Here is a 7,877-nt window from a genome sequence, read left to right as displayed (position 1 = left end):
GATAGACCCGACTGCCGATGAAAACGGGAGTCCAAGGGCACAACAACTCGGTTGGTGACATATTACAAAATCTAATTTAGGGTATAACAAAATTGGTTAGGGACATATCATAAAATCTCTCTTTATACATAGATATCCATTGATTGTAATAACTAGATGCATTATCGTTTAAGGCGCAATCATTCCTTGCCTTTATTCAGATGTATAATTGAATACATATATAAGATATACACGAATGGGACTACATAATACAAACAATGGGCTAACATCTAATGGACTAATATACACGTGGGCTAATATACATTAAACCGCCCCTATAGTGGGGGGGGGGGAGATGAAGATCAAGTGCTCAAATTGGATCTAAACTTTGAAAATAGTGAATATGGTATACCCTTTGTTAAGATGCCAATGTACTGAAGAGATGATGAAACATGTAAAAATGAAATTTCCCTAGTAACGACTCTATCCAATACAAAGTGAATAACAATCTTAGTGTTCTTGATCCGTTGATATTTGACGGGATTGGTTGAAAGGGACACTAAACATGTTAAAATCGAATTTCCCCAGTAACATCTCGTAGAGAATATTTCTTGGCCAACAAGTCTCGACAACTGCATTTGCCACCTCTTGATATTTTTTTTAGTATCAGACCTTGAAACTATGTGTTGGCATTTGAAGGACTAGGAAATAATGTTGTCTCACATGTAGACATGACAGCTACTAGTAGATCAACGTGAGGCGAGGAATCCCCCCAATCAGCAAAGAGTAGGAATTGAGACCTGTAGTCATGGTTGGGTGAATATGTATGCCAAAGTAAATAGTTCCCCGATTATTACAAAGCATGCGCTTAAGCATATTAAAGTGAGGCTCCTGAGGATCGTACATGTAAAGAAAAATCTATTGGATCGTAAATGAGATGTTTGGACGGGTGAATGTGAGATACTGGAGACAACCTGGGAGGCTGCGATACAGAGTGGGGTCAAGAATCGAAGGACCTTTGGAAGGTAACTTTGTCTAAGACTAGGATGGAGTGCGACATTGATTACATGTTGACATATAAGCACGATCCATAAGTTCCAATGTATATTTGCTTTGGGAGAGAAAAAGGCCAAACTTCAGCCAAATAGCTAAGATGCCTTGAAAATAAGACAACTTCCCTTAAACTGTTATGTAAAACTCCAAAGATAACATGGAAATGGTGTGCCAGAGAAGCTTTGAGGATGACGTCGTAAGAATAATTTCATCAACATATAAACACAAATATGCAACAACATCGCCAATTACGAAAGATAAATAAATGAGAATCACTTTTGTTGTAAACAAAACCAATCCAAGTAATGTACTTTTTGACCGTTGAAACCATGCATTGGGAGCCTGTTTGAGACCATAAAGAGTCTTCTGAAGGTGGAAGACATAAATCCATATGAATAGAGGCATGGAAGTCGGGAGGCTGGTATATATAGACAGTCTCATGCAACTGATCATGAAGGAATACATTCTTCACATCTAACTGACGAATGGACCAATATCTAGATATATTGCTTCTAAGAATTGTACGAGTGGAAGTCGTTTTAATAATTAGGTTGATCGTCTCATCACAATCAATAACGGGATGTTGGTTCTTCCCATTAGCAACAAAACAAGCTTTGTACATGTCAAGAGTACCATCAACCTTATACTTCTTCTCAAACAACCCTATAGAATGAACCACGTTAGCCACTATATGCCTTGGAACAAGATGCCAAGTTCCCTCAAATATCAGAGCGTCAAACTAATTCTGCATGATAATGGTCTGGTTATGGTTATGAAAGGCGTGAAGGTGAGATTTGGGTAGGGTGATTATGTGGTAACATAAAGGTTAAGGTGATTAATGGGTTTGGTGATTCAATGTTGAGAATAAGTGACCATGGGATGTGAAATGGAAGGGGAGTAGAAGACACCTCAGATGAGACCGAGGGGAAATGTTGAAAAGTCTAATACGCTCAAGAGTCATATTAAAATGATATTAGTAATTAATATATGATACTAATGGGTTACACTAACAACAACTTGATATAACTGATTATTTATTAGAAATTGATTTTAATAAATATTCAATAAAAATCTTATAATCAAATTGGAAATTATTTATTTCATGGAAATAATAATTTTCATTAGCAAGTAATATAACGTATTATTTCATAATGTATAAATTAATAAGTCATGTACAACATTTTGGACCAGGTAAGCCTTTTGTCTTTTAGCAAAACACAAAGTTATATCTTATAAACTTTGAGGTTATAAAATATAAACTTCTTTTTCTCTTTTTCTCTATGGTGAAAATGAGTTAGTGATAAAGAGGAATGGCTTTCAAATTTATTTAATCAAAAGAAATGAAGCATGGTGCATGCATGGGGGACAAGTTGCTTTAGGGACATGCTTGTCTAAAGTGGAATGACCTAATGATTAAAGACTTCACTTTAAGACAAAATAAATTTGAGGCTTTCACTCTAGAATTGGTGGCTTCCTTCTTGCTTCCCAGAACCGTAACCTCCTTAGAGGAGGTTACTCTCTCCCTTTTGTTCTTCTTTTCTTCAAGATTACTTGCATCTTCATGCCCTCTTTAAGTTCATATTGGTTATGAACTTAAAGATTAAGGGTTTAAGAGCTTTGGACTAGCATCTATATCAAGTTGAGTCATTGTTGGTGTCTCAAAGGTTCCACATTATTCATCAACTTTCAAGTCTCCCAAAAGGATCCAAAGAACAACAAAGGTTGTTATTTGTTCAGCCTTTCTATGGTTGGTATTTTATCTTTCTATAACTTGCAAGGAGATCTTTGGTTGGTATAAAATGTTTATGCTATTTCAAAAATTAAAGTCTGCCATTGCCATATTTTCTAGTTTATGAAACTATTTTTGAACTAAAACCCAACAATTGGTATCAAAGCCACCTTGCAAGTTCGGTTAGATTTTTTTTTTTTTGGAAATCTTAGTTTTTGGAGAATATGGATAACTTGTTTTTGTATAAAATAAGTTCATACATATTTTCTATGACAACTTTGTATTTGTTATTTTATGTGACAAAAGTTCTATGCATCTTTTTTCATTTAAAAGTTGTCTTAGAAAAAAAAAAATTGTTTTATGTGTATGTTGATCTATATTATGTGCATAAACTAGCCATTGACCATTATGTTTGTTGTATTGTTGTTTTTGTTATAAAAATGGTTGTAATAAATTATTTATTCATATGGTATGTAATAATTAAATAGATTAGTTTTCTTGTTTATTTTTGTAAAGTAATAAATTAGGTTTTAGAATAATTTATTTATACAAAGATGTAACAAGAAATGAAGTTGGAGCCATTTTTTGAAGACAAAAGACAATTTTCAAATTCATACATGTGCTGGGCAGAAAGATGACACTTTTTGAAAAGTGTCATGAATTCTAAACATGAGCTAAAAATGTGTTGAACAGAAAGATGACACTCTCTGAAAAGTGTCATGAAAGCTGCAGTTTTCCTTTAAAGAAGCCCTTCAAGTCTTTTGCAGGCAATGAATGTTTACTCAAGTGGGAGCATCTACAACAACATTACAAGAAGATTTTTGATACCCTTAAATGTCCCTTTAGGAATGGACTTGACATTTTTTGTGTTAGCTCACAAAAAATGTCATTAGTTGACTATGTTTATGCACATATCTTTTTATGCATGTTTGTGTTGTTTATTTTATACAATTATTATGTGTGGTTGATAAATTAGTTTTTCACATGTTTAAATAATTTTGGACAAAATAAACATCACATGGAGTTTGAGTTTCCAAAATTAGACATAAGATGTAACAAGTTATTATTTTAAAAATAAAACCCGGTTTTATTAAATCGTTAATAACGACAAATGTTGAAATACTCCATTATAAGTTTTAAAATGATGATTTTTGTAACTTATACAAACTCCAAATATATAAGAAATAAAATGAAGTTTTATTAAAGAAGTAAAAGGTTCAAATGCACTGAAAATTAATACCGGTTATTAAAATTGAATTACGTCAAATTATATAAAAACTAGTTTTTTTATATAGAACCTTTAAAACTGATTTTCTTTTGAAAATTGATACCACAGTTTATTATATGCAGTTAATAAACATGATATCATATGTTTTTAAACAAGAGTTATAAAACATATAAAGACCCTTATTTTTACAAACCTCAAATCTATGCAATCTTTTTGAAAAACACATGCACATCTCTTATATGCAGTAGTGAGATAAAGGATACCTAACCGCTTAGTGTTATCTTTTGATGGTTGAGGTGTCTTTGTGATTTCTATAACCAAGTTATATGCCGATTACACAAGTTTTTCAAGTTGGATGATTTAATCGAAATCTTTTGTGATAAAGGATACCTAAGCAAGAGAGTTCCTTGGCATAGATGGGATCAAACATGTTTAATTAAATTTCTTATTAGAGATCCCATATATATAGGAATTATATAGCAAGATGTAATTGATAATCGATATCTACCGGGTTGAATTCAAATGGATGGGATAAAGGATACCTAACCGTTTATTTGTTTTGTAGCTTGGATCCTAGACTTTGATAATTAATGTGTAACACCCGGAAACCAGAACGCTAATTAAGGAAAGATATTATGCAAATTGAAGGTCAACTCATTGAGTCCTAGGGAGACAACTCGATGATTGCTGGTCGGTTCCTGAAGATATACTTGCAACTATAGTTATCGGACTTATCCAAGTGGGAGATTGTTGGATAAGGTGTCTAAGTCCGCAACTATATTTGGTATAAACTTGACCCGACCCAGCATGGTGCATTTGGGTTTCACTTCACCTAACAATTTGTATGGATATATTTTTGAGAATAAGATGTTTATGATCTATTAATATATTATAAGTTATAATATATTAATATGAAATCATATTATTTAATTAGTGCAGATCAAAAATTAATTTTTTGAATTAATTTAATGATCAAAAGAAGCTAATTAAATACGGACTCTTACATATATATGGAACGGGCTAAGATTTATTTAGGACGGGCTAAGAGTATATGGAACTCCATGGATAGTCCATGGAGCTTTTAACCCATGGATCCTAGGTAAATGAAGAGTCATGGGTATTAGGGTGTAACCCTAATCCTCCATAGTATATGAAGAGGTCCTTGGTTCTAGAATTGGCACTAATGTGTGTGAGAAACAAGGGTGGGCTGATTTTAGCAAGCATCATATTCTCTCAATTATTTCCAAGTTGTTTTGGGTGATTTGTGACACCACTTGAGGCATCCACACTATTGGTGCTAGGCTCTAAAACTCCAAGAAATCAACCACAAAAGAAAGGTATGATATTCTACTTAAAGTTTTATATTACAAGTACCCCATAACATGCTACTTAGGTTGTAAACCTTGGAAATCAAATTTGCATGTATTTTAGAGAAAAAATAGATCCAAGGTTTCTAGGGTTGCATGTACACCATAGGTTAGAATGCTCAAAACCCAACAGTGGTATCAGAGCCTAGGCTTGTTTTCTTGATACTTGATGCAAACTTGTTGAAAAAGCTCAAAAATTTGCTTTCTGCAGCATGAACTCGCCGAGTCCATGGGGGGACTCGACGATTCCATGTGATAATTCATCCTACTCGTCGAGTAGGTTCTTACACTCGATGAGTTGGAGCCCCAGAATGTAGTTTTTCGAGTTTTGCTGCTGGAAATGGATAGAAACATTACCCTAAACTGTTTTGGTGTTTTAAAACATGTTTTAGATGGTGTATTGGTTATGCTAATCCATTTACAATGGCTAATATCAAAATTCCATGTTTTATATGTGTTAATATGATTCTTGAAATTTTGATATGAATGTTCATGTTGTTATGAGTTATTGTTAGATCATAGGAATTATTTGCTGAATTGTTTAATGATTAATTTTTTTATCAGTTATGTGTTTTAATGGAATCCATAATTTGTCCTCAAGTTATGGATTACCAAAAATCTCTCTTTTAAGTCCATATTAAAAACACATTAGTTACATAAAATGAAAATTCACTCATTTTAATAAACCATTAACTCATAATTTATGAAGTTGAAAAGTCTTGAATAGTTTTAAAACTTTCCCTCAAGATTGGAATTTGTAAAGTCTCACACATTAATACTTTAATTCCAAATTGAACCTTAGAATTTTAAAAAGTTTAAAATTCAACCCTTATACTTCTATAATGTTAAAAGTTTAATTATTATATATATGCATAAGATAAAGTCAGTCTTACCATTAGTAGGCCTCATTCACAAAGTCGGTCTATAAGGGGGTATAAGGTTACTGCCTATAAAATGGTGGTTTAATGGGTGTCCACTCTCACCTACCACTTCCTTGATTAGTGGAGGGTCATTAGCCGAACAGGTAGGATAGGACCTTAATGAAATTATAAAGTAACTAAACCTTTATTAATTCCCAATATTAGTTACTTTAGGAAAATGTGAAATAGGTGCTAACCCATGAAATTACACTTTGTAACTTACCAAGTCATTAGTGGAGCATGTGTGGTTAACCAACACACTAACTAGGACTAGTAATAGTGGCAAAGGGTGACTTAAGTTTTATCATAGATTGGTGGAGCGCATGTGGTTAACCGGCACATCAATTTGGTGATAAAATTAAGGGTATCAATTCAATTTGCATGGTTATTCACACCTTGTTTGTGATCCTCGGCATCCCAGTCACAAACTTGAGAGGGCACAATCAAGATTTAAACATGCCATTGAAATTTCAATGTATCTCAAAAGATCTACGAGTTTTAAATCCAATTAAAAGTTAATAATTTATTTTGTTTATAATGGTGGAAATTGGTAAATTGTCATTTACCTACCTTCAAATATTTTATAGCTTGGATTACGGCATCCCTCTTCCAAGTTATAAAATAGTTTGTAGGATCCTAGCCTTAATATTTCATTTGGGTGACTTATTGAGGACTTCTCATCTAATTAAAACTTGTCTTTCTTTTCTTTCAGATGTCTTCCAACACTGCTGCTGGCTCAAACCCTACATGCTCCTTTTCCCTCATGAACTTGTGTGGGAAGGTCACTTTTGATGGTTATAATATCAATGAATGGATTAGTAACATCAGAATGATTACCCGCTATGAGGACAAGGTATATGTCCTTGACAGGGAGCTTAAGGTTATTAATGAGTCCACTGCTACTCCTGAGGAGATTACGGAGTATGCTGCACATGAGAGGGATGCTACTAAAGTATCTTGCATTATGTTGGCTACCATGACTCCCGAACTCCAGAAATCCTATGAAGATTTCTACCCCTATGAGATGCACCTGGATCTGATGGAAAGGTACCAAGAGAGTGCGCGACAAGAGAGGTATGAAATCATCTCCTCCATGATAACAGCCAGGATGAAGGATGGTGAACCCATCACCGGTCACTTGCAGAAAATGCAAAGGTTTGTGGACCGGTTGCTGAAACTTAATGTGGACTTCCCTGAGGACATGGCGATTGATATCATTCTCCATTCCTTACCTCCAAGTTATGATCAGTTTCGTATGACTTATCATATGAACAAGGAGGAAGTTACACTCAGCAAACTTCATGGACTTTTAAGGACCGCTGAAAGTAGCCTTAAAGGTAAATCAGTTGTTACTTCTACACCTACTCGTACAACAACCCCTGTTCTGGCAATTGGATAGGGAAAGGGGAAGAAGAGGAAGACCTCTTCGAAGGGTACCAAGGGAAAGTCTCTTGATAGATCCTCTTCAAGTGGGACCAAGAAAGGTCCCATTCCTCCTTCTTCAAACCCAAAGGAAGCACAATGCTTCTATTGACACGAAAAGGGGCACTGGAAGCGAAGCTGCCCTAAGTACTTGCAGGATGTAAAGGATGGGAAATTTA

Source organism: Lactuca serriola, chromosome 6 (assembly GCF_051521515.1).
Source record: "Lactuca serriola cultivar US96UC23 chromosome 6, Lser_US96UC23_V15, whole genome shotgun sequence".
In the NCBI taxonomy this organism is placed as follows: Eukaryota; Viridiplantae; Streptophyta; class Magnoliopsida; order Asterales; family Asteraceae; genus Lactuca; species Lactuca serriola.
The sequence above is the reverse complement of the archived record's forward strand: the minus strand, read 5'-3'. Positions refer to the sequence as shown.